Source organism: Heptranchias perlo, chromosome 32 (genome assembly GCF_035084215.1).
Source record: "Heptranchias perlo isolate sHepPer1 chromosome 32, sHepPer1.hap1, whole genome shotgun sequence".
Taxonomy (NCBI): domain Eukaryota; kingdom Metazoa; phylum Chordata; class Chondrichthyes; order Hexanchiformes; family Hexanchidae; genus Heptranchias; species Heptranchias perlo.
Genome location: NC_090356.1, coordinates 5,835,375 through 5,857,632, shown reverse-complemented (window position 1 = coordinate 5,857,632; position 22,258 = coordinate 5,835,375). Strand labels below are relative to the sequence as shown.

At 44.7% G+C, this 22,258-nt stretch overlaps 1 protein-coding gene across 2 annotated transcripts in view; it reads left to right on the top strand.

Annotated features, from left to right (window-relative positions):
• Positions 1–22,258, top strand: part of tp73 (tumor protein p73) — a 158,923-nt gene that overhangs the window by 24,219 nt on the left and 112,446 nt on the right. Inside the window, exon 1 of one of the 2 annotated variants that reach the window (XM_067970248.1) lies at positions 14,559–14,677. The exons of the other annotated variant lie outside the window; for it this stretch is intronic. The gene's annotated coding sequence lies outside the window, so the exon portion shown is untranslated. Of the gene's footprint in view, positions 1–14,558; positions 14,678–22,258 lie in introns of those variants that run through there. 2 annotated transcript variants of the gene reach the window in all.

Below are 22,258 nucleotides of genomic sequence, written 5' to 3'. Positions count from 1 at the left end.
CTGCTCTATGCCTGCTCAGTGTCTGCTCTATGCCTGCTCAGTGTCTGCTCTATGCCTGCCCTATGCCTGCTCAGTGTCTGCTCTATGCCTGCTCAGTGTCTGCTCTATGCCTGCTCAGTGTCTGCTCTATGCCTGCTCAGTGTCTGCTCTATGCCTGCTCAGTGTCTGCTCTATGCCTGCTCAGTGTCTGCTCTGTGCCTGCTCAGTGTCTGCTTTGTGCCTGCTCAGTGTCTGCTCTCTGCCTGCTCAGTGTCTGCTCTATGCCTGCTCTATGCCTGCTCTATGCCTGCTCTATGCCTGCTCTATGCCTGCTCTATGCCTGCTCTGTGCCTGCTCTGTGCCTGCTCTGTGCCTGCTCTGTGCCTGCTCTGTGCCTGCTCTGTGTCTGCTCTGTGTCTGCTCTATGCCTGCTCAGTGTCTGCTCTATGCCTGCTCAGTGTCTGCTCTATGCCTGTTCAGTGTCTGCTCTATGCCTGCTCAGTGTCTGCTCTATGCCTGCTCAGTGTCTGCTCTATGCCTGCTCAGTGTCTGCTCTATGCCTGCTCAGTGTCCTCTGCTCCACGCTTGTTCAGTGCCTGCTCCGTGCCTGCTCAATGCCTGCGCACGGTCTGCTCAACTCAGTGTCCACTCATTCTTTACTCACTGTCTGACCAGTGCTTGTAGCCTGTTCCTGTTCACTTCTTATTCAGTGCATGCGCCTTAACCCCAACCTCAAATGAGAACCCCTTATTGTACTGATATGAATTTTTACATTTTCTCCACTATTTTATCTGTATGGCATTTATGGTGAGATTTGTTTGTTTGGTACCAAATATTACCAAATTATGCATGTTTTTGTGTCTACTAGGAATTGGTTTGAGAATGCCCTAACTGATTTTACTTAGGGCCGTAACATCAAGCAGAGAGAGGAGGTACATCCCTCCTGAACTGGATCCAATCCTGTGCAGAAGTGCAAGTTCAGTTGCCCCCTTGTATTTCCTGTTGACTGTGTCCTAGGCAACCATAGAACTCATGCTAGCTAGGAATCATAGTATTCCAACTATTGCAAATGTACCTCAAGATAAACACAGTAAACAGCTAAGATTGATGGTGCTAGTACAAGGTGTTGCTAGTAAGAAAACAGAGCAAAGCGCACAAAGTTCACAGTCTCGCACACTTCAACAGCAGCAGGTGTGCAGTGGATAACCTAAGGCCATTTTTACACCAAGGTTATGTTTACAGAGCACTTCAAGAGTGGCACTCTGACCCACCTCACCTGAAAAATGTCAGGTTGATAACACAAGTGAGAACCAAGCAGAATATAGAAAGTTCAGAGGGGAAGTGAAAAAGGAAATAAGAGGGGCAAGGAGAGAGTATGAGAATGCACTGGCGGCTAACATAAAACAGAATCCAAAAGTCTTCTACGGGCATGTAAACAGTAAACGGGTAGTAAGAGGAGGGGTGGGGCCGATTAGCGACCGTAGAGGAGATTTACTCATGGAGGCAGTGGGGATGGCAAAGGTACTAAATGAGTACTTTGCATCTGTCTTTACCAAGGAAAAAGATGTTGCCAGAGTCTCAGTAAAGGAAGATATAGTTGAGATACTGGATGGGCTAAAAATTGATAAAGAAGAAGAACTTGAAAGGCTAACTGTACTTAAAGTAGATAAGTCACCTGGTCCAGATGGGATGTATCCTAGGTTGCTGAGGGAAGTAAGAGTGGAAATTGCGGAGGTACTGGCCATAATCTTCCAAACATCCATAGATACGGGGGTGGTGCCAGAGGACTGGAGAATTGCAAATTTTAAACCCTTATTCAAAAAAGGGTGTAAGGATAAACCCAGCAACTATAGGCCAGTCAGTTTAACCTCAATGGTGGGGAAACTTTTGGAAATGATAATCTGGGATAGAATTAAATGTCATTTGGACGAGTGTGGATTGATTAGGGAAAGCCAGCACAGATTTGTTAAAGGCAAATCATGCTTAACTAACCTGATAGAGGTAACAGAGACGGTAGATGAGGGCAGTGCAGTTGTTGTGGTATATATGGACTTTCAAAAGGTGTTTGATAAAATGCCTCATGGTAAGCTTATCACCAAGATTGCGGCCCATGGAATAAAGGGGGCAGTAGCAACATGGATACAGAATTGGCTAAGGGACAGGAAACAGAAAGTAGTGGTCAAAGGTTGTTTTTCGGACTGGAGGGAGGTGTACAGTGGTGTTCCTCAGGGGTCGGTGCTGGGACCACTGCTTTTCTTGATATATATTAATGACTTGGGCTTGGGTGTACAGGACACAATTTCAAAATTTACAGATGACACAAAACTTGGAAGGGTAGTAAACAGTGAGGAGAATAGTGATAGACTTCAAGAGGATATAGACAGACTGGTGGCATGGGCGGACACGTGGCAGGTGAAATTTAACCCAGAAAAATGCCAAGTGTTACATTTCGGTAGGAAGAACGAGGAGAGGCAATATAAACTAGAGGGCGCAACTCTAAAATGGATACAGGAACAGAGCGATCCGGGGCTATATTTGCACAAATCGTTCAAGGTGGCAGTGTAGAACATAAGAAATAGGAGCAGGAGTAGGCCATCTGGCCCCTCGAGTCTGCTGCGCCATTCAAGATCATGGCTGATCTTCTACCTCAACGCCATTTTCCTGCACAATCCCCATATCCTTTGATACCTTTAATATCTAGAAATCTATCGATCTCTGTTTTGAATGTACTCAATGACTGAGCTTCCACAGCCCTCTGGGGTAGAGAATTCCAAAGATTCACCACCCTCTGAGTGAAGAAATTTCTCCTCATCTCAGTCCTAGATGGTCTAGCCCTTATTCTGAGACTGTGACCCCGGTTCTAGATTCCCCAACTAGGGGGAAACATCTTCCTTGCATCCATCCTGTCGAGCCCTGTAAGAATTTTGTATGTTTCAGTGAGATCACCTCTCATTCTTCTAAGCTCTGTATTCTAGAGAATACAGGCCTAGTCTACTCAATCTCGCCTCATACGGCAATCCCATCATCCTAGGAATCAGTCTGGTGAACCTTCTTTGCACTCCCTCTATGGCAAGTATATCCTTTCTTAGGTAAGGAGACCAAAATTGTACACAATACTTCAGGTGCGGTGTCACCAAGGCCCTATATAATTGCAGTAAGACATCTTTACTCGTGTACTTAAATCCTCTTGTAATAAAGGCCAACATACCATTTGCCTTCCTAATTGCTTGCTGCACCTGCATGTTAGCTTTCAGTGACTCATGTTCAAGGACACTCAGGTCCCTTTGAACATCAACATTTCCCAATCTCTCACCATTTTAAAAAGTACTCTGCATTTCTGTTTTTCCTACCAAAGTGGATAACTTCACATTTTTCCACATTATGTTCCATCTGCCATATTCTTGTCCACTCACTCAGCCTGTCTATATCCCCTTGAAGCCTCTTTGCATCCTCCTCACAACTCACATTCCCACCCAGTTTTGTGTCATCAGCAAACTTGGAAATATCACATTTGGTCCCCTCATCCAAATCATTGATGTAGATTGTGAATAGCTGGGGCCCAAGCATCGATCCCTGTGGTACCCCACTAGTCACAGTCTGTTAACCTGGAAAAGACCCGTTTATTCCTACTCTCTGTTTTTTGTCTGTTAACCAATTCTCAATCCATGCCAGTTTATTACCCCCAATTCCATGTGCTCTAACATTGTTCACCAACCTCCTGTGTAGGACCTTATCGAAAACCTTCTGAAAATCCAAATACACCACATCTATTCTACTAATTACATTCTCAAAGAACTCCATTAGGTTTGTCAAACATGATTTCCCTTTCATAAATCCATGTTGACTCTGCCAAATCCTATTATTATTTTCTAAGTGTCCTGTGATCACATCCTTTGTAATAGATTCTAGCATTTTCGCTACTACTGATGTCAGGCTAACAGGTCTGTAGTTCCCTGTTTTCTCTCTCTATCCTTTCTTAAATAGTGGGGTTACATTTGCTACCCACCAATCTGCAAAAACCGTTCCAGAATCCATAGAATTCTGGAAGATGACAACCAATGCATCCACTATCTCTATAGCCACCTCTTTCTAGGTTGAGAAAGCGGTTAAAAAAACATACAGGATCCGGGGCTTTATAAATAGAGGCATAGAGTATAAAAGTATGGAAGTCACGATGAACCTTTATAAAATACTGTTTCGGCCACAACTGGAGTATTGTGTCCAGTTCTGGGCTCCGCACTTTAGGAAAGATGTGAAGGCCTTAGAGAGGGTGTAGAAGAGATTTACTAGAATGATTTCAGGGATGAGGGACTTTAGTTACGTGGATAGACTGGAGAAGCTGGGGTTGTTCTCCTTGGAACAGAGACAGTTGCGAGGAGATTTGATAGAGGGATTCAAAATCATGAAAGGTCTAGACAGAGTAGATAGAGAGAAACTGTTCCCATTGGCAGAAGGGTCAAGAACCAGAGGACATAGATTTAAGGTGATTCACAAAAGAACCAAAGGTGACATGAGGAAAAACTTAGGATCTGGAATGTACTGCCTGAGGGGGTGGTGGAGGCAGATTCAATCATGGCTTTCAAAAGGGAACTGGATAAGTACTTGAAAGGAAAAAATTTGCAGGGCTACGGGGATAGGATGGGGGAGTGGGTCTAGCTGGATTGCTCTTGCATAGAGCCGGCGCAGACCCAGTGGGCCGAATGGCCTCCTTCCTTGCTGTAACCTTTCTATGATTCTGTGGTGCTATACTCAGAAACAATATTGCTGTCAAAGTTGTGGAAAAATATATCTGCTCTTAAATGGAGGAAGAGGTCTCATAACTCAAATGCGATTTGGTGGAAGATTTTGCAAAGACCACCTCTCTCCCTGTCTAAAATTTACAACCAATTTATGCTCTTTGGAAGAGTGAGTTTCAACGGCATTACCATTGCTGAATCCCCCACCATCCACATCCTGGGGGTCACCATTGACCAGAAACTTAACTGGACCAACCATATAAATACTGTGGCTACAAGAGCAGGACAGAGGCTGGGTATTCTGCGGCGAGTGACTCACCTCCTGACTCCTCAAAGCCTTTCCACCATTGACAAGGCACAAGTCAGGAGTGTGATGGAATACTCCTCCACTTGCCTGGATGAGTGCAGCTCCAACAACACTCAAGAAGCTCAACACTATCCAGGACAAAGCAGCCCGCTTGATTGGCACCCCATCCACCACCCTAAACATTCACTCCCTTCACCACCGGCGCACAGTGGCTGCAGTGTGTACCATCCACAGGATGCACTGCAGCAACTCGCCAAGGCTCCTTCGACAGCACCTCCCAAACCCGCGACCTCTACCACCTAGAAGGACAAGAGCAGCAGGCACATGGGAACAACACCACCTGCACGTTCCCCTCCAAGTCACACACTATCCCGACTTGGAAATATATTGCCGTTCCTTCATCGTCGCTGGGTCAATATCCTGGAATTCCCTTCCTAACAGCACTATGGGAGAACCTTCACCACATGGACTGCAGCGGTTCAAGAAGGCGGCTCACCACCACCTTCTCAAGGGCAATTAGGGATGGGCAATAAATGCCGGCCTCGCCAGCGACGCCCACATCCCATGAACGAATAAAAAAAAAGTTGCGCTGACACTGCACAATAGTGCAAACCCTCGTAATGTGAGATTAAATGACCCCACAACTGTGCAACTTTACTGCTCTGTGACATGTTTTTATTGGAAAGACCCATGACTGTACCAGGTAGCTGTAGAAATCAAGAGAACTAGTTACTGGTTAACTTATGTTGTTAACTGGTTGACAGCTGAATGGTTAATTATCCGGTTAATTGGCTGACTTTAGAAGCTTAGTGTTGTGTCCTGCAGTCACATTCGGTCTCAAATACCCACCTGGTAACTGCTAGCAGCCAACACTGCTCTCTGCTATTGGTCACTGCGCAGTTCATTTATACTGTTAGGTGAACAGGTTCAATCCCCATCTGTGCTCGGTTAGCTAATCTCATCCAGAAAATGGTAGGGAAGTTACAATTGGCTTCAGTGTGTCTAGGCTAGGAGAGGTCGAGGGACTATCAGCCAGGGTTCCCACTCCTGATCACCATCCATTGACCCATGATATAAAACGTATGTGCGGATGTTGAGTTAAAACATTATTCCTGAAATGATGTTCACCTGGGCCAGGTGTAAGAGAGTCCCCGTCGCTTGTGGAATAGTACCCCAGCAAGAGCCAGCACTTTCAGGAGAGATGGGGAGGAAATTGAGGAAAGGAAAAGAAAAATGGGTACCATGGAGAGCCCCGGACCAACAGACAGTGATTGTCAGAGACTTTCCTGTTGACAGGACTAGTATCTCGTGTGCCAGTATTAGGAGTTTAAAATCAGCGAGCACTCTCTCAGCAGCTTGTCAAAGCTGAGAATTAACAAATTCTCCACTGCAAAGTATTTTATCTCAAGTGCCATGTTGCAGGGGTGACACCTCGCAGAGGCTTGAAAACTGAAGCACACCTCAGGGCCCAGGGACTGCACTATAGTGCGGCCCGTGGGATTACATGCAACGGTCGTGTTAATTTAAGCAAAGCCGTTAATTTAAATAAAGCTATTAATTACTCTGTAACGAACTCTTCATGGGGGCTCCATTAGTAGTTTTTAATTATTTATATAAAGATAGTGGGATTGACACGGGCTGCTGATAAATATGAAAGGCGACTAGGCTGCTTGAATCCAAATCCCGTTCCACATAACAAGCTCTTAACCCATCACTCAACGTCCTCGGGTATTGTGTTGTTTTTATCTATTAGGTAAGGTTACTCCTGACGGTTACGCCACGAATATCAGTTTGGGTGGAGTTCAAAACTAGAGACCATAAATTTAAGATAGTCATTAATAAATCCAAAAAGGAATTCAGGAGAAACTTCTTTACTCAGAGTGATGAAATGTGGAACTCACTACCAAAGGAGTGGTTGAGACGATTAGCATAGATGCATTTAAGGGGAAGCTAGACAAGTACATGAGGGAGAAAGGAATGGAAGGATATGTTGATAGGGTGAGATGAAGTAAGGTGGGAGGAGGCTCGTGTGGAGCATAAACACCAGCATAGACCAGTTGGGCCGAATGGCCTGTTTCTGTGCTGTAAAATTCTATGTAGTTTAAGACCAGTACTTGCCTGGAGGAATGTGGAGCCAGCAGTCTTGAGTTATACTACAGTCACCAACTCGCTTTATACCCCAGAAAATCCAAGCCCCGAGAATGCAAAGCTTCACACGCTGGTTTCCAAAAGTCAGTTATTTTAGTGATAACAGTTAGTGGGATGTTAGCTTTGGGAGCTTCTTAAACTTTGTTTCACACCAGTTGCAGTTCTACCATCTCCTCGCATGCTAAATTTTGAGGACAGGTAGCGTAAACTTGGCTTGTGTTCCCTTGCGTATAGAAGATTGACGGGTGATCTGATCGAGGTATTTAAAATGTTAAAAGGATTTGATAGGGTAGATACATAGAAACTATTTCCTCTGGTGGGGAAATCAGAACAATGGGATGTAAGCTTAAAATTAGAGCTAGGCCATTCAGGAGTGAAATTTCACACAAAGGATAGTGGATATCTGGAACTATCTCCCCCTGAAAGGCTGTGGATGCTGGATCAACTGGAGCTTTCAAGACTGATATAGATAGATTTTTGTTAGGAAAGGGTATCAAGGGATATGGAGCAAAGGAGTTGAGGTGCATATCAGCCAAGATCTAATTGAATGGCGGAGCAGGCCGGAAGAGCTGATTGGCCTACTCCTGTTTCTAATATTCCTATGTTCTGATAGCATTTATTTGCTTTGTTTCCTTCTCATGCTGGCCAGTGAGGGGAAACAACCTATATTCCAACTGTGGTGACATCCCACAGCCGGGCAAGCCATGGGCAGAGGCTCAGAAATGCATGGAGCAGCTGTGTTGCTGAGGGCCGTAGGTGAAGGGGAGGCAAAGAACCCCAGGGCTATATTCCAATTATCACTGCTCCAGCCCTGCACCCCTGAACCAGCCATTCTGCTTCCTCTAGGCTTGACCCTGCCCAGCCTCCTTCCCTCACCCAATCATAGCCATGCCTGCTCTATTAATTCTCATTCTACTCTCTTTTCCCCAACCTTTTCCCTGCTCAGTTTATGTAGTCAAATGTTGGGATGAATGTGCAGCAATTGGATGAAATATTGCTAAAACTGAAATTAAATTCCAGAATATTTAGTAATTTTCTAAAATGAACCTACATTTTCAAATCAACCAAGCAGAGCAAGGGGAGGGTTGAGAATGCACTGTCATGGATATGGAGAATGTTCTGGCAGATTCCACTTCTGGAACTGCCGCCATATTGGCTGCAGTAAATGAGCTATCTGCCCCGGATATTGCACTTGATATTTGTGGTACAGGCTTTTCCCTCTTTTTTCCTTCCAGTTCTCTCCCTTCCTACTCTCTTTAAGGCGTTGACTTGGTTGTGTGATGCAGTTTCACGAGCGACCATTGCACTCCAGTACCTCACCCAAGTGCCATTCTTATTGTATGAGTCTGGAGAGTGAGTGTTGACAGGTCATTCATTCATGGAGGGCATCACAGCTGAGGCAAATCTGTGGAACAGGCCCCCTAGGGAGACGATGGAACAGATAGTATTGATTCAGTCAAATGCAAATTAGATAGATTTTGTTCAGGAAAATAATATTTTGGGATACAGTATATGAGTAATTTGAGACATGGCATGTGGTACGTATAGCATGCTTGGGAGGAACAGCTAATTTTAGACCTATGGTTTTCCTTACCTTATGCCTGGATTCTGCTGTAGACGAATTGATAGAGATTTATGGCTATGCTTAGTCAACAACTCCATTATCATTGTATCATGTGGCAACCAGAATGGTAGAAGGTGAACGAGATGGACCTTGGTCTTTTTTCATTTAGCAATTCCTGTGTTCCTATGAGCCCGGTCCTGTCCTCACCTTATATCCACACACATACACTTCTAGCAGGGGTCGCTGGATAGTGATCAGGATTGGGATAGTGATCTGTGAGGTTGATTGTAGCACTCTGACTGAAACCAGCTAACTTAGTACAGATCAGAGATCGAACATGGGACATTCCTGGTCTATATAGCTCAGATACTCAATCCTTTAATCAACTGAGACATTGCAGTGCAGCTTTAAATGATTTTTCTGTGTCGAGTTGCAGACGATATTATTGCCCTTCTGTCAGTCCAAACCACAGTTGGCAGGTCTACCAAGCAACCTGCAACGGCACTGCCCCTTTAAATCAGGCTGGCCTGCTACTGGCCCAACTGACTTGTGTTTGTGAATGCTTTTCTTTTCAAGTTTACAGAGTCTCCACCCAAAGCCCAGCCTCCATGCCCGCCACACTTCCACCTAATCTTCTCCCCGGCACCAGATGCCGTCGCCCTGGAGACAGGGACGCTACATGCTGGGCTGCAGTAAATAATGTGGTTTCACAATAGCAGGCCACTCCTGCTCACCAGATCCCCGTGGAGTTAAAAAAAAAACACTTCAGGTACAGTAATAAGCAAGTGACACTCTTTTTAAATGTTAAGGACTCGGTACTTCTTTCTTAATGAGCTGAAAAGAAAAGTGTAGAGAGAGGCTGTGTGGAGAAGGCTTTTCAGTAACTCTGGAACTGGGTTGATATGTTGTTGTACTACACCCAAGGCTTTGTGTTCAGTGTCTAGAATTCTGAAAGGAAGCTTAACCATTTGTGAGCAGGCACTGTACATATCAGATATGTCTAAAGCAATGCTTATTTAAAACTCTTCTTGTGCTTCCCTAATGACACAGTTGTTAAATGTGCTCCCTAGTGTGGAATTGAGTCGTACTTATCAAGAAGGTCTCGGGTGCAATATCCAGTCTGTGCTGCATTAGCTAATCTCAGTTTGCATGGCAGTAGGAGTGCTGCAATTGGCCTCAGTACTTCTGGGCTAAGGATGGGAAAATCATCCAGGATTCCCACTCCTGCTTGGGATCCAGAGACTCATGCGTGAAAGTGTAGACAGGCAGCTGAGGACAGGCTGTGACACCCCACATGGAGGACAAGCCCACCATCTCCCACTGTTTAGTCTCGTGTATGAAGAATGGCCGCTCTTGGGCGAGGTACTGGAGGGCACCCTGTGCCCTTAGAATCATACCCCAGTGAGAGTGAGCACTTTCAGGAAAAGAAAGGAGAAAAGTTCGGGAACAAAAAAAAATCCTTTTGTTGTGTTGATCTCTTTGCTGCACTCCATCCCTAGCAATTGATTTCTCCATTTGAAAAAGTTATCTTATTTCTGAAATAGTGCTAACTACATCGAAATGATTGAAACTTGACTGGTTGGAGATATTTTTGTCTGCACATAGTTAAACCTTGACGTTTTTGGCTTAAACCAACATCCTTCCCACTTGACAGTCGCTAAATTTTGCAAACAATATTTATTTACTATTGAGGCTCTCCCAGGAACCCTCCAAATATTGAGGCTCTCCCACGCACCCCCTCCAAATATTGAGGCTCTCCCAGGGACTCCCTCCAAGTATTGAGACTCTCCCAAGGACCCACTTGGGAATATTGACAGACGGACAGATAGCTGATGGTCCTGTGGACCCCAGAATTCCTTCATGGACCTTCTAGGATCTGGGGACTCCAGTTTGAAAAGCTATATTCCAAAGTAACAGAAAGAACATATTACTGCACAAGCAAAATACTGCGGATGCTGGAAATCTGAAATAAAAACAGAAAATGCTGGAGAAGTTCAGCAAGTTGGGCAGCATCTGTGGAGAAAGAAACAGAGTTAACGTTTCAGGTTGAAGATCTTTTGTCAGAAGTTAAGAGTTAAAGTATTTGAGCGAGTACAGAGCTAAAGAAAGGGGGAGGGGAGGAAAGAACAAAAGGGAAGGTCTCTGATAAGGTGGAGTGATTAAATGACAAAATGGATGATGGTGCAAGGCAAGGAAGGTGGTAATGGGACAGGTTAAGAAACAAAAGATTGATCAGTAGCAGCCGTAAATGGCAGCTGCAGAACCGTTACCAGCACCTGCTGACCGAAAAAATGGGAGCAGTGGTTATGATCTGAAGTTATTGAAATCAACGTTGAGTCCGAAAGGTTGTAAAGTGCCTAAAGGAAAGATGAGGTGCTGTTCCTCGAGCTTACATTGAGCTTCATTGGAACAGTGTAAGAGGCCGAGGGCAGAGATATCAGAGTAGGAGTGGGAAGGGGAATTAAAATGGCAAGCGACTGGCAGGTCAGGGTCTTGCTTGCAGACAGAGCGGAGGTGTTCAGCAAAGTGTTCGCCCAGTCTGTATTTGGTCTCCCCGATGTGGAGAAGACTGCATTGTGTGCAGCGGATACTGTATACTAAATTGAAAGAAGTACAAGTAAACCGCTGTTTCATCTGGATGGAGTGTTTGGAGCTCTGGATGGTGGGAAGGGAGGAGGTGAAGGGGTAGGGGTTGCATCTTCTGCGCTTCCACGGGAAGGTGCCATGGGGAGGGGAGCTGGTGTTGGGGGTGATGGAATAGTGGACTAGGGTGTCGCGGAGGGAGCGGTCTCTTCGGAATGCTGAAAGGGGAGGGGAGGGGAAGATGTGTTTGGTGGTGGGATCGCGCTGCAGGTGGCGGAAATGGCAGAGGATGAATGTGGAGGCTGGTGGGGTGGAAGATGAGGACAAGGGGGACCCTATCATGGTTCTGGGAGGGAATGGAAGGGGTGAGGGCAGAAGTGTGGGAAATAGGACGGACACGGTCGAGGGCCTTGTCAACTACAGTGGAGGGGAAACCTCGGTTGAGGATTCAACCTACTGCATAGCATTGTTGTGTTCAGTAGATTGAATGGCTGCTAATTCATAAATGTTTGGATTGAGCACAGCTGGTTGTGTGAGATGAGAGAAATTAAACGATTTATTCCAGTTTTTACTTTTTTATTGATTGAAGGAGAAAAAATTAAAATCAAAATATGGCTAAAACAAACACCAAAAATTGGCAAAAATAAATACAGAAAGTTGGAAAGTCTGCTTATAATTGAGGGGCTACTCAAATTGCAAAAGAACTGTCCAACTGCAACAGAAAAAATTGTTTCCAATACTTGCTTTTCGAACATTGTGAGTTTGCGGAACACTTCGTCACAAAGTTCTGAATGTTTTAAAATTGTTTCAACTTGTATTTTTTTTTAAAAAAGGATGCTTTGCTGTATTACATTCTTTATCGATTTACAAACACTTATTCACAAAATGCTAGCCAGGTAAAGGAAGGAATTTGAACCATTTTGCCAAGCGGTCACTCAGAGTGCGTAAATCGCTCTCTTAAACAGGCACCACCTTTATTGGAAAGTGTGCAACAAACCTTTTTTTCGTTGTAGTGGGATGAGGCCTGTTATTTAATACAGCACCAAAGTTGAAAACTGCAGAAGAAAAAACAAGGTTACAAGTTAAGAAGTGATTAGGTGACACCAAGTTTGAGTTTTAAAAGTTTGAAGATTGTCAGATGTTTGCCAAATTCTCAGTGGAGCAATATCACATTGAAAGCTGCCATTGCATTGGAAAAAACATTATTGCAATGAAAGTGATTAATGGTTGCCCCGCTATTCACCATTACCAAGTATAAAGCTGGACTCCTTGCAAGAACAAGCTATCAGGCATTATGCAGGACTAGAGAAAGTCAATGAGCAAATGGCATCCGGAGTAGGGGCAGGGTCTTCACATTAAAGATGCAATTTGCAATCTGTTGCTCCCAGTGAGGAGTGACATTCCAGGGAGCATATCTCAGGAAATTGCAGGTGAATAACTTGTGATTTAACATCACGGTCTGCGCTCAGCTTGTGATACAGATTTATCTGAATTTGTCCAATTTATCTCAGGTGCAACTGCAGGTCGACTCCCATATCACAGGAGTTACACATGTTGTGACAAGTAGGACAATGAGCAGTGGCTTTGGGCATCAGTTCAGTTCTGTGAACAGTGGACTTGAACTTAAATCCTGAATATAGGGTATAAGTCAAACAGTTTTTCTGAGATGTGTTGTGGCATACCCATTTCTGATTTCTGGTCTGGTGTCGGTCGAGATACCAGATCCATATCTGGTACAATCAAGAGTTATAATAAATCTGTAGCCAAACGCAATTCCTGGCCAGAATTCCAGCCTGACCCCACTCCTGTACCTAGAACAGCTAGATAATCCATTGCATGCAGTGCATACAGTGTGTAGTACCTACACTGTGCAGTACATGAGGCACATTCATAGTCCAATACATGTAGTACCTGAACAGTCCAGTAGATACAATAACTGCACTGTCCAGTATGTGTAGTACTTACACGGTTCAGTGTGTGTGCTACCTACACAGTCCATTATGTACAGTAACTACACTGTCCAGTATGTACAGTAACTACTGTCCAGTATGTACAGTAACTGCACTGTCCAGTATGTGTAGCACCTACACAATCCAGTATGTACAGTAAATGCACTGTCCAGTGCATGTAGTACCTACACAGTCCATCAACATAAGAACATAAGAAATAGAAGCAGGAGTAGGCCATATGGCCCCTGCCTGCTCCGCCATTCAATAAGATCATGGCTGATCGTCGACCTCAACTCCACTTTCCCACCCGATCCCCATATCCCTTGATTCCCTTAGAGCCCAAAAATCTATCAATCTCAGCCTGGAAGATCATCAACAATTGTGCATCCACAGCCCTTTGGGGTAGAGAATTCCAAAGATTCACAACCCTCTTGAGTGAAGAAATTTCTCCTCATCTTATTCCTAAATGGCCGACCACTTATCCTGAGATTATGCCCCCTATTTCTAGACTCTCCAACCAGGAGAAACAGCCTCTCAGCATCTACCCTGTCAATCCGTCTCGGAATCTTATATGTTTCAATGAGATCACCTCTCATTTTTCTAAACTCCAGAGAGTATAGGCCCATTCTACTCAATCTCTCCTCATAGGACAATCCTCTTATCCCAGGAATCAATGCAGTGAACTTTACTTAATGTAAGCTTCCTGTGCGGTGGTGGATTTCTCTAAGTATCAGGTGAGTTTTTAACCCTATGCCTCCCATTTCTCTTTTGGAGGGGAAAGTACCATTGTTTTCATGGTTTTTCATTTTTCTTGGGATCCTATAATCACTGAAACTTGCAGCTAGAAAGGAAGCTCCTTCCAGGGCCTGTACCAGCAGTGCTCCAGGGACAGTCACAAGGGCGTGCATGAGGGTATATACAGATCAAAGATCTGTCCTGATTCAGACATGAGAATCTTTACTGTATATATGTAGCTTGACAGTATTTTAACAATTTTAAAATTGTCTTCGGTGACCACTGCTGGGAGAGCTGTCTTTTTTTCAGTTTAGAGAAGGGTACGAAACACGCCATGTGGTTGTCTAGGCTAGGACTTCAGCAGCCCTGAACCCTAACTGTTAAAATATTAGAACTTTGGTTTCCTTCTCTGTCTCTGATTATATTGCAGTTAATGGGGCTGAATTTTCTCTGCCTAACACAGAAGGGGAAATTTTAACTCCCGGGCAGGAAGCCGGCGAGAGGAACGGGCTGCCTGCCCTGGGAGTTTCTATGTACGGCCCGGCCAATATTAACAGTCGAGTCTTGCTTACATCCCGCCTGCCAGTTGCCTGTCCGAAACGGGTGGGGAGAGGCAGTTGGCCAGCTACAGGCAGGTGAAGATCGGGCGGCCCAGTGGCTGCCCGCCGCCATTCAGGTAAGTCGCAAGAGGGGGTTTGGCAGGGTTTCGGAAGTGGGAAGGGGGAATCGCGGGGCAGCAGTCACGCAAACTTTCCTCGTGGAGCCTGAAAGAGCACTTCTGCTCCACCTCACCCCACAGAGATAAGTTTAAAACTTACCTATTAGGGCATCTGCTTCTTCCCCGACAGGTTTTACTAAGCGGGGCGCCCTGCTCAGTATGCTGATAAAATGCCATCAGGGTTCTATGTGCGCCTTAGACCCCAGGTGGTGTATCGTAAGGAGGCTTCCGCCTGAGTGAGGGGGATCGCTGGCAAAAACAGTCGGGTTAAACCTGCTGCGGGTTGGGAATGCAGCAGCAAGTAGAACTGCTTGATATTAACCCAGTTTCTGCTGGGCAGTGGGAGTTAAAATTGCCCCTCCCATGTGTGCCAGTTCTGAGGCATTAAGAGTAAGAAACAGGAGTAAAGACCTGCATCGGCAGGGTTGTTTGTCTGTGATGTACATTTTCTGCAACAGTATGGAAGGAAGCAGGAAGTTCCTGCCTAGAACAGGCAGTAGCGTTTAAATGCCACGCAAGTGACAAGGCGATGACATGATAACACCTCCTGCGTCGTTTTTTGCTGGTGGTCGCCTGGAATGAAGACCAGTGGTAACTGGGCACTAGAAGGAAAGAATGTCCTTTCACCTTTCATGTCCTCAGGACATCCCAAAGTGCAACACGATCAATGGATTGCTTTTTTTAAAAAGAGTAACCACTGTTATGTAGGCAGATTCAATAGCCAATTTGTTTACCAGAATTATGCCAGGGATATGGGACTGCAGTTATGTGGAGAGACTGGAGAAGCTGGGATTGTTCTCCTTAGAGCAGGGAAGGTTAAGGGGCGAATCAGTAGAGGTGTTCAAAATTATGAAGGATTTTGATAGACTAAATAATGGCAATTGGGTCGGTAACCAGAGGGCACAGAATTAGGATAATTGGCAAAAGAACCAGAGGGGTGATAAATAGAATTTTTTTTACGCAGTGAGTTGTTATGATTTGGAACACACTGCCTAAAAGGGCGGTGGAAGCAGATCCAAATAGTAACTTTCAAAAGGGAATTGGATATATACTTGAAAAGTAAAAATTTGCAGTATGGGGAAAGAGCAAGGAAGTGGGACTAATTGGATAGCTATTTCAAAGAGCCGGTAAAGGCATGATTGGCCGAATGGTCTCCTTCTGTGCTATAAGATTCTATGAGTGAATAAGCTGTTTTTGGTGGTGTTAGTTAAGGGAGGATTGTTGGCAATAACACCAGGAGAACTCCTTTACTCTTCTTGAATTGGTGCTGTGGAATCTTTCACATCCACCTGAGCAGGCTGGTAGGGCATCCCTTTAACATCTCATTCAAAAGACAGCACCTCTGACAGTGCAGCACCTCCTCAATGCTGCACTGTAATGTCAACCTAGATTGTGTGCTCAATTCCGCAGTGAGCTTTGAACCCCACAACATGTCACGGGCGACAGTGCAACCAACTGAGCCAAACTGATACTTAGTGGTTGTTTAGCTGTCCCTTCAGATCTAGAGGTTGCAGCAGTGCCCCTTCAGATTGGAGGATCCAAAATTTCCAGGGAGAAACTTCCTGGCACCTCACGCAAATACATTTTCCAAGTTATGGGTGCAGCAGGATTGGAGACCATTTGGCTGCTGTTTGACATAAATATGACTTGGAATTGATACTATTATATGTTGTTAAGGCCTGTAGCAGCGCACAACTTCCTACCCCCAGTTCGGAACGAGCACTAATTCCGAGGCAATGGTCCTGCCTAGTGCTTACCCAGCCCATTTAAATTGTCTGTACCTGGAACAACAGCCGGATTCAGTGGAAGTCAAGTGCGTGTAAAAATTTTATGACCTGACTTACCCTGGAGTTGGGGCAGGGAGTGGGGATCGAGGGGTTAATTGAAACTGTCCCAATTGTCTGACTGTGGACTGCCTTCACAAAATGGAAGTTTCTCACCCTATTGGTTGTTGGATGATACGAGAGACAGGCAATTTGTAATAACCAGGCCGGATTATCTGATCTGGTAATTAATCAGGGAAGGGATTGAGGACAAACAGCTGCTGCGTCGCTCAGGACAATATTATCGTTTAAATGCTGTTGTTGACCTCCCCATAGTTTATGGGGTGGCTGTTAAACATACCTGCCCAGAGGAAATCGGGCGGGTAATCAGTTAAAATCCACCGGGTGTCCCGCCATTTCCAATTTTTACTTGCATTTCTGGACGGGTGGCTAAGTTGCCCGCCCAAAGCGGACAGGGTCCTTCTTAAATATGCAGATCGGGGTCTGATGATGTCTTTGGGCCCCGACAGCAATTTTAACTCCGGCCTAAGCAAGGAACCCTCTGCGGCTTTCCTGCCGGATGAGAGCCTGTCAGAGACCAAAAAGGTAAACTATGTGTGGAGGCGGAAGATGTGGGTATGGTTATTAATGAATACTTTGCATCTGTTTTCACAAAGGAGAGGGATGGTATAGGGATTGAAGTTAAGGAGGAGGAGTGTGAAATATTGGATGGGATAAACATAGTGAGAGAGGAAGTATTAAGGGAATTAGCATCTTTGAAAATGGATAAATCACCAGGGCCAGATGAAATGTATCCCAGAGAAACCAGGGAGGAAATAGCGGAGGCTTTAACAATCATTTTCCAAACTTCACTGGATACAGGCATAGTGCCGGAGGATTGGAGGACTGCTAACGTTGTACTGTTGTTTAAAAAGGGAGCAAAGGATAGACCGAGTAATTACAAGCCAGTCAGCCTAACCTCAGTAGTGGGCAAATTATTGGAATCAATTCTGAGGGACAGGATAAACTGTCACTTAGAAAGGCACGGACTAATCAAGGACAGTCAGCACAGATTTGTTAAGGGGAGGTCGTGCCTGACTAACTTGATTGAATTTTTCGAGGAGGTGACAAGGAGGAACAATAAGGGTAACGCAATTGATGTAGTCTACATGGATTTTAGCAAGGCTTTTGACAAGGTCCCACATGGCAGATTGGTCAAAAAAGTAAAGGCCCATGGGATCCAAGGGAATGTGGCAAATTGGACCTGAAATTGGCTCAGTGGCAGGAAGCAAAGGGTAATGGTCAATGGGTGTTTTTGTGACTGGAAGGCTGTTTCCAGTGGGGTGCCGCAGGGATCAGTACTAGGTCCTATACTTTTTGTGATATACATTAACGATTTGGACTTAAACATAGGGGGCATGATTAAGAAATTTGCGGATGACACAAAGATAGGCTGTGTGGTTGATAGTGAGGAGGAAAGCTGTAGACTGCAGGAAGATATCAATGGACTGGTCAGATGGGCAGAAAAGTGGCAAATGGAGTTCAGTCTGGAGAATTGTGAGGTAATGCATTATAAACTTGCTTGTATAACAACAGCCAGAAGTAATTCATTGTGCAAAGAGATGCTTTAATGTACAAGTATTATTATTTACTAATACTATGGAATTGCTTCCACAATATAAGCATGTCACTGGATGTTAAAGTATGAAAAACAGTCAACAACACTTAAGCCTCTGAGACCTTCATGTAAAGAGTGCCATTGAGTATTCTGCACTCATCTCATTGCTGCAGGGACTGTCTCAGAGAGGTTGGGCCTTCCTCATGAGTGTGACAATGAGAGGCCTCTTTGAAAGGTATTGAAAGTATTAATTGTGCGTTAAGCAGAGGCTCTCAATACAAGTTGTAAATGGAGACGGAATGAGAGACTTACAGCCTGCAATCTAGCTCCAGGACTTCGTATTACATGGCCATATCTCTGTGTTAATCCATCCTGCTACGCAGCAAGGAGAGACTGAGTTAATAACCTGTGGACCTCCGGGGGGGTGAGATTATTGTAGTGTAACGCAGGAGGTGAGTACACTCATGAAGCTTGTGCTCCTCCCAGCTGCTTATTCAACCGGCAACAGTATCTAATTACAGAGGCAGCCACTCCATCTTGTTGCAGTCAGCACCAAACCTCAATAGAATTTCAGCCGAGGTTTAGCATGTTACAGGAGCCCTCTCTACAATACTGGCTTCAGCTCTGTGTAGGAAGTGTGCTGCAGCATCATATCTGTTACAGAGAGGTTATTATAGACAGAGAACTGTAAACAACATAGCTTGGCCAAAGACGAGTAATATAAGCTAACGTTTCGGGTCGATGACCTTTCATCAGAACTGGAAACCATTAGAGAAAGGTCATCGACCTGAAACATTAACTCTGTTTCTCTCTCCACAGATGCTGCCTGACCTGTTGAGTGTTTCCAGTATTTTCTGTTTGCATTTCAGATTTCCAGCATCTGCAATATTTTGCTTTTGAGTAATATAAGCTGTTGGATTTGTGAGAGATTCTTGAGTTGTGCTTCATTACCTTTTGGATGACAGGGACAATCTTTGTAGAACATAAGAAAATTTATTTGCATGGTAAAAGACCAACAAGCCTGTTACTCTTTGATAGACAAACTCCACCTACCCACATTCCTGCCCTATCACCTAACCCTTCCTTCTCCAGGAACACATTTAATTATACCCTGTATAAATGGGTTGAAGAATAAGACTTATAAGACCTATTTGTACTGCTCCCTTCATTGACCTTCTGTAGTCTTACCCAATTGTATTACTCACTGGAGGTAAAGGTTCCCCTGACATCCCTTCTTACTGCTAATGTCTTCATATTTACCTTGTGCCCCCTGGTATCCGAACCTTTTATCATACTGAGCAAATTATCTGGGTGAACTTTGTCACTTCCCATAATAATTTTTTTTAAAAGCCTATTAGAATTTTTCAGATAGTTGTTAAGTTGGGTGAAGTTCATGACAGGGTATATGGTATGTGATCTGCGGAAGAATTCGGCTTGGTGGGCCAAAGAGCTTTCTCTCATTCTATGTTTCCTGTATGTTGTTACATCAGAGGTCACAATGGTACACATTAATGAATATTCATGTCTTTTCTATTGGAAAGAGTGCCATAGAACTAACCATGTTATATTGTAGGAAGAAGGTATGTTGTATTGGGAGGATGTTTATTTCATTCTGCATTAGTGAGGGAGCTATAAAACACCATGTTAATAGAGAGAGAAAGTAATTTTGACTTTGGGTGATAGTGTAAAACGGGCGATATCGATTCAGCTGCCTATTTTACATCTTTATTGAAGTCAATGGAAATGAAAATCGGGAGCAATGTGTAACGGGCGGCTGAATCGATATTGCTGGTTTTACACTATCACCCAAAGTTAAAATTACCCCCAGACAGTTTTATGGTTCCTTAAATAGCAAATGTTGTAATAGAGAATGCATGCCAGACAGTGTTATAGTGTGGTGGTAGCTAGTCATTGGAGTGTTCTAGGTTGTTTATAGTACATACCCTCTTATAAGGGTGTACACCCTCTTTTTGTTACCATTTCTTCTCCTCAAAGGTCCTTTCAGGCAAATATTTTGCAGTGGCTGAGAAGGTCGAGTAGATAAACTTGTTCTCACGCTGCCAATGCCACTTGTGAGGCATGCGAAAGGGCTAGGTGAAGACTTCCCATTCAATTGTCCCGTTTGCTTGTTCCCATGCTGCTGACGGTGCTTGTGGTTTAATCACTTGGAGGTGCATGAGAGTCCAGGTGGATACTCCCCATACAGTTGGCCCTTTCCCAAGCAGAGATGCATGGCTTCTGCTTTATATCCCTACTGCTCTCGCTCCTCCCCCTCGCAGCAGTGCAGTTGAGATTGGAACCTCATTGTGTTTAAGTCAGTTTGTTATTGACAAAATAGTGATAAACATTGGGTTATATATTTTGGCTGGCGATTACCTAAAGAGCTGTCACAAAGATTGAACAGAGGTTGTACTTAATCCTTTTTTGCAATACCCTTGAGTTACTCTTTTCTCTGCAGAATATACTTTAGTCTTGTATCTCAACCTTACTCGGTGAGAAAGGAGAAAAGCAAGAAACAGTCACAATAGCTTGTATTTATACAGCTGAGTGGGTGGGGGGGGGGGGGGTGCGGATGTGATCACAGTTGGGGAAGGGAGCAGCCTGGGGCAGGCCAGGCCCAAGGCTTCCTTGTGGAGACAGGGGGAGCTTACCTTCTCGGCCCTCTTCTGGGCCTGGGCCAGGGCCCGCTCTTACGTGGCACCAGGTTTCCCTGGCAAGGATGGCACCCAGGCATCGAACACGTGTCTGTGCATTAAAATATCATTGGGTTCTGAATTGCATGATCAGACTGTTACTTTTGCATTTCAATGAGCCCTCACCTGCCCAAAATATGCCTGTTAAAATGGTGCAAGGCACAGCGTGGACTAGGTGAGTGCCACACTGCTGATATTTCAACTCCCGCCCCCCCCCCCCCCCCCCCCCGCACAATCCATTCTCATCGGGCGCGGGGAGTTAAAATCGGACCTATAGATTGGAAGAAAGTGTACCTTCCACTAGTTGCACTGGAGGCAAACCAACTCCTATCCAAAGGGTAAATGTGCTACCACAAAGTGTGTGATAACAGAGGCTATGTTTTATCAGAGTGATACTGGAAAGGACACTTCATCTGTCAGTGCAAGACTGGAAGGTGTCAACACTCACTTTAGATCTAGCAGTCTACGCATTTAAAAGGCAGGCTTCCTACTAGTGGCATGATTGGTCCGTCATTGACTGTTAGAGGGAACCAATTATCAGTGCAGAATCTGAGGACATGTGCTTTGGGCCACTGTGTTATAAACTGGATAACCCGGTGGTGAAGGATAGAATATATGAGCCTGGTCTTCAGTTGCTTCCAAGCCTTTATTCACAGAGCTCCACGTTACACACATCACACCCTAGATAAGCTCTCTTATATGACTACAAGAGAGGCCCAATTGAAACTCACCACCTGAATACAATTAACACTAATTGATATAAATCACATGGATACAATTAACACGCTGTCCTCTGGAACCTGAATTGATAATAACTTACATCCACTTAGTGCTTTAACATAGCAAAACATCCCAAATCTTTTCATGGTTGGGGTCAGACCGGATTAATAAAGGAGTGGGACTAGGGGAGTGGGACAAAGGCACTATTGAAGAGGTAGGTTTTAAAGTGCATTTTCTAAGAAGAACATAAACACGTTCCTCATAAACCGGCCTTTTGGCTAAGATCAAGTGTGTTCCTATTCGGGCTTATTTGGATCTGAGCGGATTGGAACGCTGGCTGCGACCTCATGCGCTCGCAAAGTGCGGACTTTGCTGTGATTGGTCGTTTCGTGTGCTAGCTCCGCCCCTAAATTTGCATAAGGACCACATCAACACTGCAATGGCAGGGAAGGGCACCCGGGCACTCAGCCATGGTGTGCCAAACACCGTCAGGGTGACGGTAACGACAGTTGAATGTGTTACGCCGATGGATCGTGAGTTTTTCGTCAAACGAGTTTTGGTCGACTGCTGTGGATTCAAAGCGACGGACATCTTCTGCCTACAGGATTTCCCTCGAAGCGGACATTTTGACGTCACGTTCCTCATAAACCAATGTATTTAGACCTTTTTGTGTGGAAGAACTCTGCAAACATTGACAGACCCCCCTATCCTAACTCCCAGATAAACCGTGTCAGCTACACAGAAG